This window comes from Pollicipes pollicipes, unplaced genomic scaffold, assembly GCF_011947565.3.
Source record: "Pollicipes pollicipes isolate AB1234 unplaced genomic scaffold, Ppol_2.1 Scaffold_5724;HRSCAF=6776_pilon_pilon_pilon, whole genome shotgun sequence".
Taxonomy (NCBI): domain Eukaryota; kingdom Metazoa; phylum Arthropoda; class Thecostraca; order Pollicipedomorpha; family Pollicipedidae; genus Pollicipes; species Pollicipes pollicipes.
Window position 1 is genome coordinate 29,757,970 of NW_023596746.1, and position 21,090 is coordinate 29,779,059.

Here is a 21,090-nt window from a genome sequence, read left to right on the forward strand (position 1 = left end):
AGGGACCTCCAAAAATTTGTGGGGCGACAAATACATACTCAGCTCCCCCCTGCTGCACCGCCCCGTAAATCACCGCAAGTCAGCAGCTCGTCAGCGGGTCATTGATCACCAGCTGGTCAGCATGCGTGCCTGGAGCGGGAAGGTGTGGTCATGCTCTGCCACGCTCTTGTACGGAATGCATGGCACTGTCACGCTTGCGTGGGCGAGGATTTCCATTAGTCTCATTGGTTTTTCTGCCGATGATAGATGTGGGCTGTTAAGCGTGCGATTGTTCTTGATCCAGACAAATCCGTGAGAAGCATGCGTTCGCGATAATCTTATCATGTAGCATATTGTAAAAATATATGATTTCCGCTTGAATCTCACTCTGCAGACCTGCGCTGCTAACTGGCTGAAAGTCCTGGAAGCACCATGCTGCCCAGCACGTTTTTCATTACGAAAGACATAATGGCAAAATGCAATAAAAATGGTACCCTGCCGTCATCGTCTGGCGGCAGCAGCGTGCGACATTACTTGATGTGTAAACGTCACTTGTGGGTTGTCAACATTCAGCAGTTATCCACGCTCCGCACAACACAACACGTTACAGCATCCAACAATCACCAACTACAACACGTTTATCTTGACATGAGCATTTGGCGATACGCTTACATTTTGCAGGTGCGGGTGAAGTTTGTGGTTTTGGACACCATAAAGCGAAAAGAAAAGGTAGCCTTGTGGCAAAAGGGACTAAATTCTTTCATTTTATTTATCACTACGTGCCCAACCGTTATCGTATCACATCTGCCAATTAAATTGTTAAAAACCGCACTTTCGCCAAATTGCAAACTAAGTCGGAAACGTAACCAAAACGTTGCAAGTGGCTTCGCTCAAGCTGTTATGTAAACATGTTCATAATTTAACCTAATTTTGTCGCTAAATGAAACTGCTGGTACGTCCCGGAATGCAATCTTACCATCTGACTCCTCTTTCCTGAAAAATTTGATGAGCGGGAATACATTACGAATGACGAATACGCGAGTATGGGCGCATGATATTGCCTACATGGTATTACGCACATGATACACGAGCATTTTTAACAGACGGGCATGACGGCACTTTTGCTTCCGGTGCCAGATTTCCGATGCAACAGGAGTCAGATGGCAGAGTGCCCTTCCTGGACGTCCTCGTCCACCAGAAAGGTGGTCGTCTGCGCACTTCGGTGTACAGGAAGGGTTTTTATCGGGCTGCGCAAGATTTTTCAGCTTTATTTCGGATTCGTTCAAGCGTCAATGCATATATATATATATATATATATATATATATATATATATATATATATATATATATGCATATATATATAATTTGGAAGAATGTATGTATGTATGTATGTATTTACTTGTTTATTGATACTTTCTTCTTTGGACCACGTTTCCACACATTTACTATCTCCACCTGGCGCGGTAGTGGCCCTCTCTAACCAGTCCTGTGACCGGAAAAATCCGGAAAGCCTCTTTGTGCCGGAATTTCAAAACACTCGGGGTGAAGCAACCGCACTTTGAACGCCTGAAACGCACCTGGAGCTCAGTGCAAAGCACGCGGCAGTGCCAGCAGCGAGAAGATCATACCATCCCGGCTGTCACGCGGTGTGGTGTTGACCACAAATGTGAGTTACAAGGTGGTCGTGACGGCGTCCCATTTTTGTATTTCTCGCTTAGTTCCTAATTTTGCTTTCTTGGATAGCCTGCACAGAATCTCAACCACTAACCACGTCATCGCGAAGTTAGGTGGAGTACCTCTTGACGGCTGGCGCGCGGTCCAGATGTTTCGGATGCCACGGCCTGTATCGTTTTTGAACTTTGTAGGAGACCCTGAAACCTCTTAGACTCTATGTCAAAACGTTAGACTTTATTTCAAAACGCGCAATAATTCACAGATTCTCACGGTCCAAGCTCAACATCTACTACACGCGCATTGCCAGTAATCTGTTCTGGCTGTACAATAATAAAAGAGCCAAGGGCCTTTATGTTGTACCCAACTGAGCTGAAGGCTACCCATTGCTTAATTGCTAGTCGATCTATAATAAAGCATTAAACGCAGCTCAGGCCTTGCAAAGTGCAGCTGGCTACCAGGGAAACCTCATCCTGGTTTCGCATCGCCGGAGATGGCGCCATGTAAACTGCACACATGCCTCTGTGATGCAACACTGCACCGCGGTAGTCGGGCGCGTCCACAGCTGATGAAACGCTCGAGATCAGCGACCTTGCCTCGGCATGTTTACGGTTTGTGCATCGCTGCCTCCCGCCAGCGACACGGGAATGCCTGCGAGCCTGGCGCCACCCGGCGCGATCCCCCTCGGAGGATTTGTCGTGCATGTGTGGCCCCGCGCTGCTTATTTTGTTTCGGTAGGGAGAACTCGAGAATCGCAATGAAGGCCCCGCTCTGCGGCACGCTTTCTTCCAAGACATCATATCCACTGAAATATATTTGGGCCATCTGTGCACGTTTTCTTAAGAACCTTGGAATTGTATGTGCGCTTCATCTAGAAGATTTGGCTTGATAATATTGTCATCAAGATGCATGTGTCTGCGTATCTCAACCGCTCACGAAAATGATGTCGACCTGTGTCAAGCGCCAGTCTTTTCGCTGCATGTATGCGCATCCGTCACATGTATCCGTATCCATATCCGTCCTGTTCGCTGCGCCCGCCCATTCCCATTCACCCGTCTGTCATCCATTATTCCGTTCATCTGTGTGTCATCCGTCATCCCGCCCATCCTTTTGTCATTCATTATCCCGTTCATCTTTCTGTCATCCATTACCCCATCCCGTCCATCCGTATGACATCCGTCATGCTGTTCATCTCAGTGTCAACCGTCATTCCGTCTATCGGCGCACCATTCGTCATCCCTTCTATATGTGTCATCCGTTATTTTTCGTTCATCTGTTTGTCAACCATCCATCCCTCCATGTGTGTGTGTGTGTGTGTGTGTGTGTGTGTGTGTGTGTGTGTGTGTGTGTGTGTGTGTGTGTGTGTGTGTGTGTGTGTGTGTGTGTGTGTGTGTGTGTGTGTGTGTGTGTGTGTGTGTGTGTGTGTGCGTATGTGCCAACCAGCCATGTGCCAACCGTGTTTGTGCATGTGTGCCAACCAGCCAGCCAACCCCGTCCATCTGTGTGTCAGCCGCCATTTCGTCCATCGGTGTGTCAACCATCCTCCTGTTCATCTGCCGTCATCCGTCATCCTGTCCACCTTTGACATCCAAATATGTCCCACACCTTCCGGTGAACACCCGTCCATGGCCCATCCGACTGCCTTCCACCCGACCATGTCGGATCAGCTTGGGTGGTCTTTGTCCTACACGTGGGCCATACCCATACAGCGTCCATCCAAAGTATGTGGCTGTACCATGTCCACTTGCGTCCTATCAAGTCGTGAGAAAGGAAAGCTTGTGCTTTTCCGACCTAAAACATGTCATGACACAGTTGGCTTAAGTCCACCAAAAATATCCTTGCTTACGGGTTGCGACATCTGACTGCTGTTCATTTTTCTCGTTATTTCTCCTTCTTTGCTGTTATCGTTCTTTTTCAGCCATTTGTCATTGACCCCCGAAATACTTAAGTTTGAAAACTTGAGTCCAATCTAAGCGCCAAGTTCTATCACGCTTAAGCCCACAATGATTAAACATCCCATCAAAGACGATCACCAGTGGTACGGTTCAAAGCTGAACCAGCTAGCCAGCGACTGTAGTACAATGGCACGGTGCCATCCTGTGAACATCCATCCTTGCTTTTCCACCACTATTGTGATCTTTAACGCTGAGGCGGGGGTCAGGGTCGGAATAACAAGCATCATTCTGGGCTGGATGGGCTGGACGCTTGTCTCAACGCAGCGCAATCCACGCGTTCTGAAGGACTTCCCCTGGGACGATTTGCTGTGAACTTCAAGCAATAGAACTTCATCCATACCTTGGCAGCCTGTTCACCGTTTATATGCATGTACACCACACCGCGATCGTTTGTCTATATCACAGGGCATCTTGCCAGGGCGACGGGTGTAGTTTCGCAAAATGAGTGGGGCTGAGCAGTGGAAAAATGACAAATGCTGGGAGCGAGGGCTGCTGCCAAGTTGGTGGTCAAGAGCCCTCTCAACTGAAAAGGCAAACTATAGCCTTACATTTTATGTTCTCGAGTCGCTCTCCCTCTCGGCACGACAACAGCCTGGCGCCAGCATAGATCCTGGCGCCAGCTACAAACTGTGCGTTCCAATCCAAAGTCAAATCAGAGATCCAGTAATCTCGGGCCATTAAATAGCACTCAGGCGACGGGCTGGAAGCCCTGCCCGCCCATCAGGCGCGTGCCTATCTTTAGCCAGATCTATGCGCCGCTGTCCCCATTCCGTCGCTCGGCGGTCATCCCCAGCCATTAGAAGGGTAAGGGGGGGGGGGGGGGTGCTGTCCAGTGGGCACCGCACGGGACATCTGAGGTCATCACGCACACCTGGGCCAAACAGTGGTGAGTTTCGTGCAGGGAAGCTGCATCGCATGCCGTTTATAGATCACACTTGTATGCAGTGATCTGAACCACCGAAAAAAGGGCATTCTTAGGGTTTAACGGGCACGCTGTTAACAAGTGTTTGCCGACAGAGAGAGTCGGTTAAGCTATGAATGTCAGGCTCTATGAATGCAAAGTGTGCGCGTTGAAGCAGTTGTGTAATGCGTAGTTCTGCTTTATGAACCTGACCACACCTAGGCTAACCAATACAAGATCCCGGGCCCAGGCGCAAGACCCTGGGACCCAGGCACGGAGCCCCGGACCCCAGGCACAGGACCCCGGACCCTAGGCACAAGACCCCGGGCATGGATCCGTCCCAGTGGCTAGTCGAAGTCAGTGCTGTTCGGCAAGGTACGCTTTAACCGCAGGGCCTATGTTTAAAACGATGCGAGGGTCGTCCACATTTGTAATCACGGTTTGGCTTCCACTATCTTTATGTCTCGTTCCCAAGTTTATCGATTGCACGAAAGACGCTTACCAAAGCTGTTTTGAAGAACTGCTCTTCGACCCCATGACAAGTCAGGTATCCTCAGCCACCTTCGTAACAGCCTCTTCCACGCTTGTATTGTTCCCAGGGACGAAATTTGGTACTAAATCGGAAATGCCTAGAATCTGGGATAAACCGAAGCGACGTTTGCCAACTTGGTGGCATAGGACCAAATAATAAAGTACTGCACGCGTGAAATGACGAATAAGCACTTGATGATGAAACACAACGCTTCCGACGTGGAATTTCTTGACTTCTTGATACAACTGGCGACATTCTATGAGTTTCATTCATGTTTTTCTTAGTTCTGTGCATTTCAGACTTAATGACAAATCAGGTCCTTGTCCTATCATATATGACCGTACCGTAAAAAGGGTAAAAGTACACTATTCAATACATCAAGGTTACACTAATCTACCGCCAACCCACTGGGTCCGCAACCGAATGAACGCGTGCCCGACCCAGCAGCTCCCAGACGACCACAGGAATTCGGCCCCTTTCTTCTGTTGTTTGTTTTCCAACGCCGGCTGCTCCGATCGGTGCCGATAGGATGAGCCGACCCACCACTCTCCACGGACCCCGAGGCGGGAGAGGCGCACCACAATGGGACGGACACGGGACGGGTTCCCTCCACGGTCTCTGAGGGAGAAGGAGCGATCCAGAACACAGACAGACCGTCGTCAGCCCTCGGTATCACAGGGAGCCCGTGAGGCGGCGGTTGCGGGCGTCAGTAACGACGGAACTGTCGCCAATGAGGCGTACGCGCCGAGGATGGGGCTCATATGTATAATACACTGTGTTACGAAGCGCCGTGTGAAAGGTCGCAGGTAGCGAGTAAGGTGAGCTGCAGTTTCGGCTGCCCTAGATCTAGCGCCGTCATCGCGACCGTGTAACTCAAGGGGCGTGTCAGATGGGCCCGTTCTCTCCTCGCACACCGTCGTTTGTCACCTCCGTCCCCTGCTCCATCAGCGGACCGGAAACAACACAAGCTGAGGGCAGCACGCACTTTTACGCGTGATGATCGCTTGCTGGAAGCGAGACGGCGTTTCTGGGATCGGCTTAGCCGAGTTTGGAGGCGGTCCGCTCGCGCGCAGGGACTCTGTTTCTAGTTTTCAGTCGCTGCGTTTGCGTGACGACAATACTTTCCTTCGTAATGAGCACGAGGAAAAGCATAGCACCACAAACGCAAAAAAGACATTAGCAGCTCCCGATTGTAACGTACCACCCACCGTGTATGCGCGCGCGAGCACAGGCACGCACATGCATACAGAACTCCACGTGAGAGGATGGAAAGCGGCAAAATGAAGAGAATTGGTTGAGCCACATAATCCTTATAGTGACCCTTAACTAATTTGTATTGTTGGAAGATCCTCGTGGTTCCATCATTGACCGGGTTACAGCCAACTGTATTCAAATTACTCCGCTAATCCACTGGTTCGTGCTGACCTCACGACCGAACCATTCATTTCAGCTTTGATCGACACGGATATTCCACAGTCTCAGCTGCGCATCTCACCATCTGTTCCAGGGAGGAGCCGATTGCGGCCGGCATGTTGCCCGCACGCGTAGGCTTGTTCGTTATTTGACCTGTGAGCGCCGTGACAAGTGTACACTCAACGTCCCCTCAGCGCTGGTGACAAACACGTCAGCGGCAGCATGCCAGGGATGTTTGGGCATTGTTCGCTCACCTCGCCTTCATATTGCCTGTTCGCAAACAAATGCACCCGGTTTGGAACGGAATGAAAAAAATTTAGCTAGAGCTATGGCGCTATGACTAATGCTTTTGATGGACTGGACTCTATGTCTTGATTAAGGATTAATTCAGGTTAATTAGGTCAGCTGAATGGATCTCAGAAGTTTCAAAAGACAACGGTTTGAATAAAATTCGATTAAGAATTAATCAGCCGGTTTGAGACAGCCGCTTAATGAGCATGGAGAGTGAGTCACGCCACTCGCAGTGCACTTAGCGAGGGGTCATGGGCTGCATCGACCAAGGTCTGACCAGTCGTGGTCTCCTCTGCCAGTGTTGGTCAGCTCGGTATGTGCTCTCTTTCAGACTGGCCAATATATTCGTCAGATGCGCTCAATGCCTTCCACCGACTTAAATGTTACAAAAAAGAAGGAACCACCTGGCTGTTTAGAGCCATTGCATTAGTGAGAGCCATCCATTCCAACGAAGGCTAATATGTTTTCGATCAACGACAAATCGACCAGCGTCGCCGGTTGGTGTCACCACGCAAGTGGGCAGTCGGCTCCCTCGTGAGCCTCGCTGCCGGTGCAGTGGGTACGACCGGGTCCAGAGCGATGGCATCTTCAACACGAGCTGTCGAACTGCAGCCGCGTATTCGGACCACCAGCATCGCCGCCGATACACGGCGATAGGGTGTCGCGTGCCACCTGAGCTGTCAGAACAGTACTCGTTGAAGAACACGGATCTTCCACTTTTGAAGATACGGTTAAGTTGCTGCGATATTTTCTTGGAAGACTCATCGGGCTGGGGTGTATTGCGACTTAATAGAGGCCAAGGATGGTAATAACATGAATCTTGAGTAGTATATGCACGCCCTCTTGCATTTTAACAACCTACTAGTGGCAGACATAATCGGTGATGCTGAAGAAAGATGTAAAGCCACTGATCACGGACCATACAGGCCATTGCGTAACCATGGACCATTAGCCTTCATGTAATGCGGCAAACACGATGGGCTCGCGCGAGGGCCTTGTCTATTGTTAGCCAGCTGGCTGCTACACCCGGCGAACCCCGGCTAATTAATTCATTTCTGCTGCCAAGTGGCGATGTGAGAGTGTTGTATCTGCTTCCATATCCCAAATTGTCCTACTTGTTTTGTAGATATTCGCCTTTGTACATACTCACATTCAATTATTCCAGATGTTTAACGAATTTCCAGATGATGTGGGGATGAATATTTGCGGAAGCGATACAGCTATTGCTAACTCTCAAAAACATTACACTACCGGAAGCTTAACTTCACAGAAACAAACGGAAAACAGCACAATGTAAACTGCAGAGGTCTCACATCGGTTTCAGATTCCCCATTTACGGCCAAAGCCACAAACCAGGGCAACATGTTCCTCTGCATCGCTGCTTGAAGAAGTGACCAGTCAGTAGGGTCACGTGTCCGAGGTGCAGCACTGCAGCCCACCACCTGAATTGGTCATTTCCGGCAGCAAACAGTCGAGTGTTGAGTGGCTGAGGTCATACCCGATGCATAAAGATGGGGAGAAGCGAGATGGGTACTGGATATAAGGCTTAGTGACACTGGCGACATTTTGTTTGCAGCGTTCAAAGATGCGCCATGTGTTGTTACGTCATAGATAATCAACCTTCCAGGAAGTCCTCATTTAATGACGTTTTCAAGCAAGCATTCGTACGTGATATAATAAAACTAGGCTCTAGAGTAGTCGATTCGTGCCGCGAGTAACAATATCTGTTTAACAACGTTGTCAATAGCAAGAACTGTGAGATGCGGGATCCTCAAATTTTCACAGACGGGGTAGAAATGTGAAACAACTCAGCCACTGAAATCTGGGCATTGTGCTCTCAGGGTTCAAGTGACTCTGTGAAAAGCTTAGGGTTCCTGTGAGGCTTGAACGAGTCGCGAGGGACTCTGCCTTGGCTTCCTCTAAGCAAAAGTGCGCGTTGGATTTGAAACCCGGTACACATAGTGCTTGATTTTTGTACGGCTTTGTAGTCTGTTGGTGCCAAAAGGCATTTATTTACGCTGTAAGTGTAGAGCATACACCGCAAAGTGCAACCTGTTTTGTTGGCAAGGGGTATTTACGGTGATGTCGTCGATGTTTTGCATACTGGGGAAGTTTTTATTTTCAGACTGCACTAAAATTAAGCATTGGTGTTGTTTGTAAGGGTGATCTACTGTGTTGCCCAAACTTACCATGAAAGGTAAGTCACACCATACTGAAATACCACAACCATCATCTCAATGGACAACGCTGTCAATTGCCAATCCCAGTCTGAATACCTCCAAAAGCATCAGCTCACAGCTGGCATCATAATGTCCGGCTCATATGTGGCCCCCAAGACAACATCACTGGACTCGTCTGACCGGCATCTGGTCCGCACAGATCGTCCCATCGAACAGCTACAAAATTACCGATCGGTGTTCGCAAATCCCGGTTGGCTTATTTGTGGGCGGTACAACTTTCGCTCTCCTTTGTATCTGAATGATACGCCCTTATTCTGACCGGACGTGCGTCAGCAAGCTGTGATACAATCAGACATCAAACTTCACACAAAACTCATTCGGTCACTGCCACCACAAGTGCCCTTCATCAGCGCCACTGCAGAGACCACCTCTCACACGCTTATAGCATGAATCATCTGCGACATTCCTCCGCGACATTTTGCCATAGACAATGGCACAGGGCCTCATTGCGGGAATCAACAGAGCTTCAGTGATACGCATGATACCTGAATCAGTTCACTTGCTTCGTTGAATTTTCATGTTACTCGACTATATTTCATGGACTGGCTGCGTGCGTCATAGGAAAACAAAACAGTTTTGTCCCATTTTGACGTGCTCAGTTTCCGTCATCATCTGGAATTCATTTGTTTCATTGAAAGTCATGAAGCAGTCCGTCACTTTTTTTCTATTCTGCACGCGACCGGTAATTGCAAGTAAAGAAATGCTTGCTCGACCGCTTCCGCAAAAAAACATTCAAAGCATTTGAGGCACACCCACCATTTTTCCGCACCTGTCGGGATATTAATTTGACACATGGAGTGTGGTTTGCGGCGTTAGGTGCAACGGGCAACCATTACATTCCGCAACGTGCAAAGTTGGCGCAGAACTCAACATTGCAGAGTCAGAACTTGAGATGAGAAATTTCAAATCGGCACCAAACGCATTGATCTGCTGACCTCTTTGGAAATTTGTTTCATACAAGATAAGCAGCTCTTTACTCGAGGACAATGAGTATTTAATTATATATATATATATATATATATATATATATATATATATATATATATATATATATATATATATGCCAACACTTTGCAACGAGACGTTTCAGTTATCTTTGAACCTGTATCAGTCTGGACAATCCGTTCTTTCCGCCTTCTATCGTGACAACAACAATTTCTAAATGTGTTTTGGTTGTGGAACAGCCTCTCCCAGAATGGGTGGCTTTTTTAACGTTGATTTCTCTTACAGATGTGATATTCTGAGCGTTGCAAACCATTTTTGCTATCTGAGCCCTCTATATATCACATTTTTATGTGTGTGTGCGTGTGTCAGCCTGTCACAATTAGGTCACCACGACAACAGTTGAATCTGTCACTGCCACAACAGTCAGAACATCGCTCTAAACACTCAAGGGGAGTATCTACCTGTTAATCCCTGGGATCTTATTGAAGGAGGCAAGCCTGATGGATCAGTTGGGACACGCAAAGACAAAAAAAGTTATGCACGGTCAAGAGAGGGCAGACAGAAATGCAAAAAGCCGCGTGATCGTCGACGTCGGCGTACCAGAGGCATAATTTGGTGAAGGATCTAAAATACACACACACACACACACACACACACACACACACACACACACACACATATATATATATATATATATATATATATATATATATATATATATATATATATATATATATATGTGTGTGGGGGGGGGGGGGGGTGGGTGGGTCTGGGTGTGGGTGTGGATGTGGGTGTGCCTGCGTGTGTGCGTGTTTGCGTGCGTGTGTTGATGGCGAAGAAAAACTACCACCTTCGTGGCATTCTGACGGGGGCAATGTTCTATGTTCACACAGGGAACCGAGTTGTGACATGATCCTTGGAACCTTTACCGGCTTTTATCGCTTCTAGTTGCAGCCAATCTCAGCTTTCTTTCCTACTTTTTGGTTGTGTTGATGTTGTTCATTGAATGGTTATGTTGTGTGCCAATTGGTCAGTTGAATTATTCCAGATCATATCACGGTGCCAACAGGTGTCGTGTGATGTAAGCTTATAGGTGTCGAACTGCCCTATTTGTGTTGTTCATTTGTGGTCGATGAGTCGGTATGGCCAATCCATTTACAAACTAATAACTTCAGTACGCCATGTGAACTAGAAGGGCAGACCAGCCATACGCGTTGGAGTGACCGGACTCAGACCTGGCTAAGGCTTCACACTTGCTGTTGCTCATACCACTGCATGATTCTGCAGCAGCAGAACGCTTTCTTACGTTTGGTGTCAGTTGCGGGGCTGTGCAATCATTGTACCGGTGGTAGAGGGCCATGAAGCTGTAAAAGAAGTCGAGGATTCGAGGTTTTTGAGATAAATCGACAATTTTGGTCATTTTCATCGCAGTTTGTGCGATCTATACGAGTAACAAGTGCTGGCAAAAGTTGGCCTAACGTAGCTGTTCTGCCCAGCATCCTGCGTCAGTAAAATGTTAGAATCTTACCGGTCCGCAACAAAGTTGATATGACTGCTGCCACGCCGCACTGATAACCTGTGACGCCTTTTCGACATGACAAACACTACCTTAATGAGTCTTAGACGAGATTGACCAGGCCTTTAGATCATCACTTGAATTTCTTTGTTGATGATATGACATAGATCGCCACCTACAGGGCGGGCGATGACCCCCCCCCCCCCCCCCGCCCAGAGCCCCTCCTTTGGCTACGTCACTGAGCAAAAGAAGTGTCTTTTCGGTCAGCGGCCCCTGAAAGTCCACTACAATATCCCAACATTCCTCTGGTTGCTCGACCAGCTTCATGTTCGACGACAGCTGAGGTCAGGAAGTCCCCCTCGGAGTCAATCCCGATGATTACCACAATGGATCGCGCTTGTAACTTGACAAAAAAGTGGACACAAGCTATCGTGACGACATCGTGTACTCGTGAGTTGCTGAGATTACGAATATGAAGAAATGTGCCTTTTCCTGATTTCGAACATTGTCGCGACAGGTATCTATGGTTTTTCACCAACCTTTAGGTAAACCTCTTTAACAATTTACACAAATCCTTCAGGATTGGTGGCTAGATATTTCAGACAGACCCAGCCCTGAAATCTCTCAGAAAATGGTTTAACCACTAGCAGCCGATGCATGTCTGGACTTTGCCCAATAAGCTTAACTTTAAGGCAGGTGGGCTGGAAAGAACTGCAATTAAAGCTTGCGTGACATATCTTGTAAGCGTGGACGGGGGATTAAGGGGTAAAGAAGCAGCCGCCTGACAACTTCGGAGAAAATTAACATTCAACTCGTTGCATGAAAAGGAACAAAGCGCGATATCCCCTACCACCCCTGCAGGAACACATGCTGCTGCCCATCACCTTTCATCAATTGAACATAAGCAGGTGTAATAATAATCTTGCTCACATTATCCAACGAGAACAGACAATTTGAATAGCAGTAGGCGGGTACAAAGGATCTGGCCACAGCTCCAGCTAGTGACATTTCTGTGGAACATGTAGCCCCTAGAGCCATGAGCAAGTTAATGTGAATGCGCTCGCTAGCTTGGCACAGTTACTACGATGTGACTCCTGCAGGTAAGGCTCGCGGCTTAAATTCATATCCACGACTAAATATATGTCATCAGTGCTCTGCTGCTAAACCGATCACTGCACACAGATGAAGTGAGATGCCCCACGACTTTGTATTGTTAGTGATGCGTGCTCGCACCGTCGGTTTTGACGGCATTATCTCTCGTCACGATCGGCTAAATAAGACCAGAATTTACCGTGCTGGGTGTGGTAAGTCTTTGTACCCCGAGAATAAATGAGATTAGTCTTTGAATCCCTAAATTCGCGTCTCGTGGACTTGGCTTCATTTGCAGCTCTCTGAGAAGCGGCCATTTTTGGTTGACTGTCAGCTAGAGGCCGTTCGCCAGCAGAAAAATGGCCCCCATGGTGACAGTTGGGCTTGGTTTAGGGAGAGGGTGCATTTCTTGCCGTTTGACAGGCGAAGGTCTCATCTGGGTTACAGAATAGTGTTACGACAGCTCGCTGATGCAGCGTCCAGTCCACTCCAGTCTGACGACAGCCCGGTCTGAAGTGTGTCCAGTCTGAGGAGATTCATCCGAGGACAGTCCAATCTGCAGACACCTGTCTCTGTTATGTCTGACACATTGTCTCAGCCCAGTCCACTCAGAGGAAACCTTTGTCTGACGTCCATCCCGCCTGAGCACAGCTTTGTCCGCGGACAGCGCTATCCCCGGAGGCCAGCTGTGTTTGAGAATGGTTTTATCTCGAGTCACCTGCACTCGATGCTGAGAGCATCTCGAACCATAAAATTGGTGATAGAACCCACCGATCGGATAGACTCTTGACTGCTCGCGTCTGATCGGATCTTCTGTCTGCTTCACACTCTGAGCCGCTGAGCTCTGAGCTCAGATCAGTCGTTACCGCCGGCTGTAATGGCATCGGTGCCGGCGCGCACGCCTTCAGAGGAGCGCCTCCCAGACCGATGCCGTGCCGGGACGCACACGATGCGTTTAACGAGCGGCCCCGCCGTCGCGATGCCGCGCAAGGCGCACCGATAGGCCGGTTTACGACGCAATGAAATGCGTACGCACACGTTATGCAGATGGAGAGTGCGGAGCTCGCGAGGCGAAGGCTGCCTCGCCCGGAGTTATACGCCGCGTTTGGACACGGCCGCTGCTCGCGTGGCCATTCCAAAGCCCTCACCTGAAGTGGACCCCGCTCTAATGGAGCTAGAGTGCCTCATTGCGCAAGGATCGCTTTAGAATGGTGTTTCATCACGTCTGGGTTGGTGTTGGCGATATCATGCAGAGTGGAATCGGAACCCGCCCAGTTGGCACTGCCAAGAACTGGAACATGCAACAAGAGGCAGGTCGTTACAAAGACTACTTTCATTGAGAAGTGTTCGGTCTCACAGCCGCTGCTTATGTAACGTGGGCAGTGCGCCAAATCCGGGTTGGATATGGTTCGTGCCGGATACGGTTGCATGATGTTCCTTGCTGCAATCATCCGCTGTCATCAACCGCAGAAAACGGCGGACGACCGCATCGGAATGATGATGACGACGACGACGACGACGACGACGACGACGACGATGATGATGATGATGATGATGATGATGATGATGGTGGTGATGGTGGTGGTGGTGGTGGTGATGATGCTGATATGTATCCATTTTGTGCGCTTGCGCAAAGTGGATATATATAATTTCGATGCATATGCAATACACATGGGATTAAAAATCTATCAGATTTTTAAGACACAGAAGGAGGCACCCCAAGCGACGGTGCGAGTAAACAAAGAAGTGCTGCGAGACAATTTAAGCTTATCACTTCAGTCACCTGCTTGGCACACAGTTGGCCAGGGTGCTTTTGAAGGTCGCGTTACTCGCGGTCGCTGCCGCACGCACAAGCAGCACACGCGTGATTCGCACGCGAAAGTCTCCCGGTACGGATTCTGTACCTCCACGCAGTGCTCCCACTCCTCGCGCCCCGTCACGCAGCGCGGAGGGGAGGGGGCGGGGTGGGCACGTTGGCCGTCACTCGCGCGGAAGAGTTAACCCCTCGACATCTGAGGTTAGCTGGGGTGAGGGGAAGCGGTGGCTGGGAGGCTGCGGGGTGCGTGGGCGGGTGCCAATCACGAGCTGCCCGAGGCGACCACGGCGAGGGTCCGAGGGTGAATGGGGTCATCCGAGGGTCAGCTCAGGTGCGGATACGCCGGCGGCGCAGCTACGTGCGAGCAAGCTCACCGGTAATCATACAGTCATTACCTGATTACCGTCATACTCTGGCAATTACCCGCATGGGAGCGTACGAGCCGCCGACAAACAGCTCCCATTGCGGCCGGCGCTCTGTCACTCAGTGACATTCGCAGCCCCTGACCGCATTTGTAATGACCTGGTTTTGTGATCGTGCGCCGTCCACATGGTATGGCACGCGAGACCTTCCGGTTTGATGCCTGCCAACGAAAGTTTTGTGGACGGAACTGGGCTTACTGCATAAATGTACTACGTTATGTATCCTTAAACTTAGAAAAAGTGTGTCTCTCAAAACAACTTTTAAGTCACACCTATCTATGAACAGTTGAACTATTGCCACGCTTGCACCTTGCCTTCGGCTGTAACGCTTTGGGCCAAAACGCTGCCATAAGGCAGGTATCACTGTTTTTAAACCCGATATAATTTTGTGTTGAAAGATTTAATCCGAACTTTTTAAATGGATTTCTGCGATCAAAGCGCACGATAAGCAGTGCTTGTTGTGTGAGCCCTGACCTCTACCATCCGATCGCGCAATGCCATGTCAAAGGCAGAATTTGGTGGCGAAAGTTAACGTATCCCTGTGCCTGGCACGGTCCGTCCTGCCCTCTGATGTCAACTGACCTGTTATCGCGGCCGCTGCCACCGGGCGCAGGCCATACCTGTCAAGGCCAAATAGCGAGCGCCTAAAGCGATTCGAACTCACCCCGCCACGGGTGGGTGGATCGAAAGGCAGGCGCCCTAACCGACTGAGTCATCGGGACGGACTACCCACTGGAATTATCCTATGCACGTCATAATCAAAAGTCTACCGACAACATTAGCGATGTCAAATGAGTTATGAGAGTATGTCGTAGCCTTCAACCCTTTTACTCCACAGATATCTTCTCGCAAGGACCAATCCCCTCCAGCGCTGCCCGCCGATAACCCCAGGCGAAGATATCTGAATTATCTATTGAAGGAGGTTCAGCGCGCAGCTCGGTGACACACAGATCGCCGGCTTCTGCGGGACTCGAAGCAGAAGGCGCTCGATGACATCTCTGGGCTACACCCACTTCAGCCGATGGGCCCGACTCTGAAAGAATGGGCGGGCAGGCGGCATAGCTTATGCCAGAGTCCGCTAGGTGGCAGGGCCAGTGGTCTTCGTCACCGGCCGTCGGTGTGAGCATGTGGAAGACTTTAGTCACCAGGCTGACACACTACCGTGTGACTCACTGCGCTAATGAGTCAACGATGACAGCGGGGGGGGGGGGGCTGCTTGGTGTTACGCATCCCGTGGTGTGAGAGGAACGAGGAGTCATCAGAACCCTCCGTCTTGGGGGGTTCTTGCGGGACTGTTCCGATCCGGTGCGGTCTTGGGTAGGACGGCGGTCTGCGTGTGCGCTACATTTACATAGTATGCGTGTTTGCTTCCTATCTGCGCAGCGTGGGGATCAAATATGCGCCTCCAATCGTCTTGATGAAAAACTGCTCTTTTTCTTTACTGTACGGTGATTTGTTTGTCGTTTGCTTACGTGGAGCAATCGAGGGGACGATTCAGCTGCGTAAGAATAAATTGCTGTGAGCTACCTTAGTGCAAACATGTACCATGCTGACAGCTACCGGATTATCAGCATAACAAAGATGACGAACGTAGCGTCTTATCTTACATCCCAGCAAATAGCTGGCAAAATTGCACGCATTGAACACGAAATAATCGAAGACAAAAACTGGAGATTTCACGATGACTTTTCAACATGCCGAGGACAATGGCGGCCGTTTCCATGGCTAAGTTTTGAGCACACACCAGCTGCTCATTCACGCATAACATCCTCTGCCTTGAAATACATAAACGTGTCGATGTCCTCACCATAAAATCGCCAACTTTAGGACGGTCTGAATGCAACAGCCTCACTGCCGGCAACTCTGTCTGGAATGCAAATGATATGAGCTGCCAATCGGTGATGTGATTGGGCCGAGCATCAAAAATTTTTGCATGTATTTTGAACACATCTGAGCATATTTTAGCCATGTTAGGGTGATGTTACTTTTATATTAAAGATGTACTTGCCGTATAATGGTGCCGAGGCTGTTTCCCGTTGCTGATAATATACATTTCCTTCCGTTTGCAGACACCCGCAAGCATAATGACATCACAGGCCCTAACATATTTCGGATAGAAAATGATCAGTCAAATGATACCCAAAGATCGAATCTTCGAATCTTCTAGTAAAGGTATGTTACTTGTGTAAACGGAAATGCACCTGAACAGCGACGTCCGTGTATGGCCACATTGGAGGGTGGGGCTTTTCCGTTTTGTTTCGAATTGGAGGATAGGAAACCAAACTTTACCAGTCTTTCAGCAGCGGTGCTTTGAAGACACTGTTCCGAAAAAAACATTTTTTCGACCTTGAATTAACTTTGCATACAGAACACTTATCAGTTATCCTGGCACTCACATCCTCAGTGAAAAGGCCAAATAAATGCACGGTTTCGTCAGACTTACAAGAGCAATGTCCCAAATTTCTAAGGCTGATCTCCAACAGAAACGATTAATGGTTCATTGTTATTCACGAAGAGGAGTGGAAAGGCACCAAACTTTTCATGACAAAGGTGTTGTTGCGTTGCCCACTCGCTGCCCACAATTAAGCCACGCGGTTAAACCTTCGAACACGACATCCTCCTGGCAAATTGGTCCCGTTACGTTATGTTCACTTTCTACCACAGCACAAGCTCCCATGGAGACTGCAACTCTGAATATGTCACCAAACGGGGGACTGCAATGCTGTGTACGTCCGAGTCGGGCTAGGCGCGCGCTGCGTAAGTCTTCCCTGCACTCAGGGTCCAGCCTCCACAGCAAAACCAGGTTCACAAGCACCATGCTCCACCATATTATGCATACATGACTCCGCTCAGCCAGCTGGCTTTCTCACGGCGGCGCGCGCCGGTGGCCGGCCGCTCGACCAGGGTCATGTCGATATGTGCACGGAGCGGGTGGCGGTTGTCGGCCCGAGTCGGGTACACGTGCACCTGGCGCGGATGGGGTGAGGATGGGCGGCCCGAGTCACGTGTATATGTGGGTGGAGCGGGCGGTGGTGGGCGGCCCGAGTCGGGTACACATGGCCTGGCTCGGGTGGCGGTGGGCGGTCCGATTTGTGGGAGCGAGAGCCGAGCACGGCCGTCGACGGGCAGCCTGAGTCGGGCGGCTTGTGGTGCGGAGCGGGATGCCTCAAAGGATCAGTCGCCGAAGCCGGCCGAGAAAGAGCCTTATCTGGGGAGGCTGCTCGCTGCCTTGTCCTATGCTGGGACTGCGGATGGAGCCGGTGTTGTAGCACTGCTGTCTTGCTGGGCGCGCAAAGCCCTGGTACGCTGACCAGGGCTAAACAGAAGCCATTTCCGGAAGCGTATATCAGACCCCAATGTTGTCTTTGAGGATCGGAGAAAGGAGCTCTGGATCGTACAGTGTCCTCGTGGTTTTGCGTGAAATGAGTCACTGTCGCGTGTCACATAAGGGCGCTTTTGATCGAGCTATAATATGAACATTGCACGTGGTTGGAGACGGAAGGCATGCACAAATGAATCACGCAGGCGTCAACTCAGTTACTATGGGTGCGACGGATGCGTTGACTTTTGGCTATCATGACCCGTTTTGTTCCATGTGTTCCACCATAAAAGCGAACATTCCTGCATGCGTGGAAGCCAACTAGGGGCAGACCAGCGCGCATTCAGAGATAATCACTTTGTAATAAGCTGTCACGCTTTGGCCAATCAGGTCTATAAATCCGTCACAGCCACACACCCGGTCGTGGTCGGTTGACAGCCAACACAATAGCTCTCCATATCGGGACAGCCACTGCGTGCATGACAGTTATGAAGGATTATATTGGTCACAATTATCCGCGGCAGGCCTCAAAACACCAGCGCCTGCTGGCCCAAACAAGACCTCGACGACCATGTCGTTTCACTTATCGTAGAAGTGAGTGCAATGTGTGCAATATTACTCACACATAGCTGGAGGTGTGTAATTTAGGCCACCCTCAGGAACCTGAACGAGTGCAACCGAGTCGGTTCCTTGCTGTCGTAAATATTCTTCCCACTTATGTTGCATACACATTCTAAAACACGATTAAATTAGTCCGATTAAGTGCCTCATTGTATGCTCTCCACAATACCGGTTTGATTATATGAGAACACATTCTTTCAAAACCTTTTCCCTCAAGTGCTCCTGTAACTTTGTTTCTTTGTCTTTTGTTCGCATGATTGCATAACACCGTTCACAGTCTGCCTCTACAGAGGTCCCTGCGCAACATGCACCCGATAAATCACTCGGGGGGGGGGGGGAGGGAGGAGACGTCGATGGACGACCAAACTGGCAGCGACCATGTCGGTCTCTGCAGCTGCCGGAGTGGACGAGGGCTCTCGTCGACCGCCCAGCGCTCTGACCCATGCTCGGCTCGGGTGAGCGTGCACCAGCGGTGAGCTGGGTGGTGACTCACGCCCTTGGTGCGCGGCTCGCGTGAGCTCGCGCTCAGAGGAGCCCCCCGCCCGGCCAGCTCCCACCCACCGCGCTGGCTAAGGGCCTCTTAGTCAGTGCGTAAGAGGCATCAGGGCAGGCTATCAGCGCAGCGTGGCATAATTTTGCAAACGCTAATTTGGGGCAGAGGATTTTAGAGATGTGCAGCCCAGCGAATCCGGCAGTATGATAGTTACCTCGGGGTAGTCGGCGGTATGATATTCACTTCGGGGTAGCCAGCGGTATGATATTCACTTCGGGGTAGCCAGCGGTATGATATTCACTTCGGGGTAGCCAGCGGTATGATATTCACTTCGGGGAGCCGGTGGTATGATATTCACCCCGGGGTAGCCGGTGGTATGATATTCACCCCGGGGTAGCCGGCGGTATGATATTCACCCCGGGGTAGCCGGCGGTATGATATTCACCCCGGGGTAGCCGGCGGTATGATATTCACTTCGGGGTAGCCGGTGGTATGATATTCACCCCGGGGTAGCCGGCGGTATGATATTCACCCCGGGGTAGCCGGCGGTATGATATTCACTTCGGGGTAGCCGGCGGTATGATATTCACCCCGGGGTAGCCGGCGGTATGATATTCAGCATGGGAAGCCCGCGCGGTGTGATATTGATGAGCCCCGTACCGTTTGAAGGGCGTGGGCTGAAAAGGGTTGCTCGGTCGTTGCACACATGACAAGAAACACAACATTAACAAAGAAGATGTAAGACCAGTTGGGCGTGTTACGTGGAGTCGTAGAGTCCAAGCGACTGATAGGAGCTTGAGGGTCAGAACCAGAGGCTAGGTCCATATCAGTCCAACCAGAGGGCTGGGTCTGGGTTCTCAGAACCGCAGCCCTGGGAACTTCGACTTCTGCGCCGAAGGTCGCTCAGTTTCCAGAGCCACATCTGGCAGGCCCGAGTGCTTTCCGATCACACCTGGGACCAGATGGACAGCGAACACGGATCGGCTGTAAGAAGCCTCGAAACCACAACAGCGGCGGCGATAGGGGACAAGATACGAGTGCAGAGGCCTCACCGGTAGCCTGGCATTAGCACAAGAGTCGGGGCCGGTGGGCTGGGGCCAGATGAAACACTGCAGCAGGTGTGTGTCAGGCAGCATGCCGGCATCACGATAGGCGATCGGCATTTCCTGCCGGGACGGTTGAGGTGACAAATCCCATTCAAGGCCGGAAACCGCAGGCTGCATTAAGTGCCGTCTGACCACATCGACGTGCCAATCCATTCGGACTTCGGCGGAACCGTGCAATGCTCGCCATAGGTCTCGGAATGTCTTTGAAAGAGGTTGTATTTGTAGAGGCACTGCGGCCTAACGACACACTCAGCTGCGGAGGATATCTGTCGTCGCAAATCACGTTAATGGCCGGCTGTATTTCAAAGCTCGAATACCAATGCCCCTGTCTCACTTGTGTGGTGGATGTACATAGCGCACTGTCTCAGTCCTGTGGAAAAAAGCACTCCCGGGAGTGTAATTCAAGACCCCTCAGACTTCACGTGCAGATACACGCATTGTCTTACAGTTGAAGTATCTGTGCCCCCGTCAGCCCGCCTGATCCAGTTTAGTGTTAAACGCAACAGAAGGTGTAAGACGTGCATTCTAATCAGCACTGGACACTGGGTGGCATCTTTTTAAGAAGAGGACCGGAACCCCATCTCACAATTTTTAAAAAATAAATCATAATATGGTTTAGTAGAAAGTGGACACACATGACATTAAACGACAATATTTCTTACGTTTCATGATAAGCTATGATATGTCAAATGTCATGCTGCCGATTGCCAACACATTTTATGCGTCGACAAGAGCGTTCCAGACAAGAACACACCCTAGGAACGCTTTCCGCGGCCCAGCT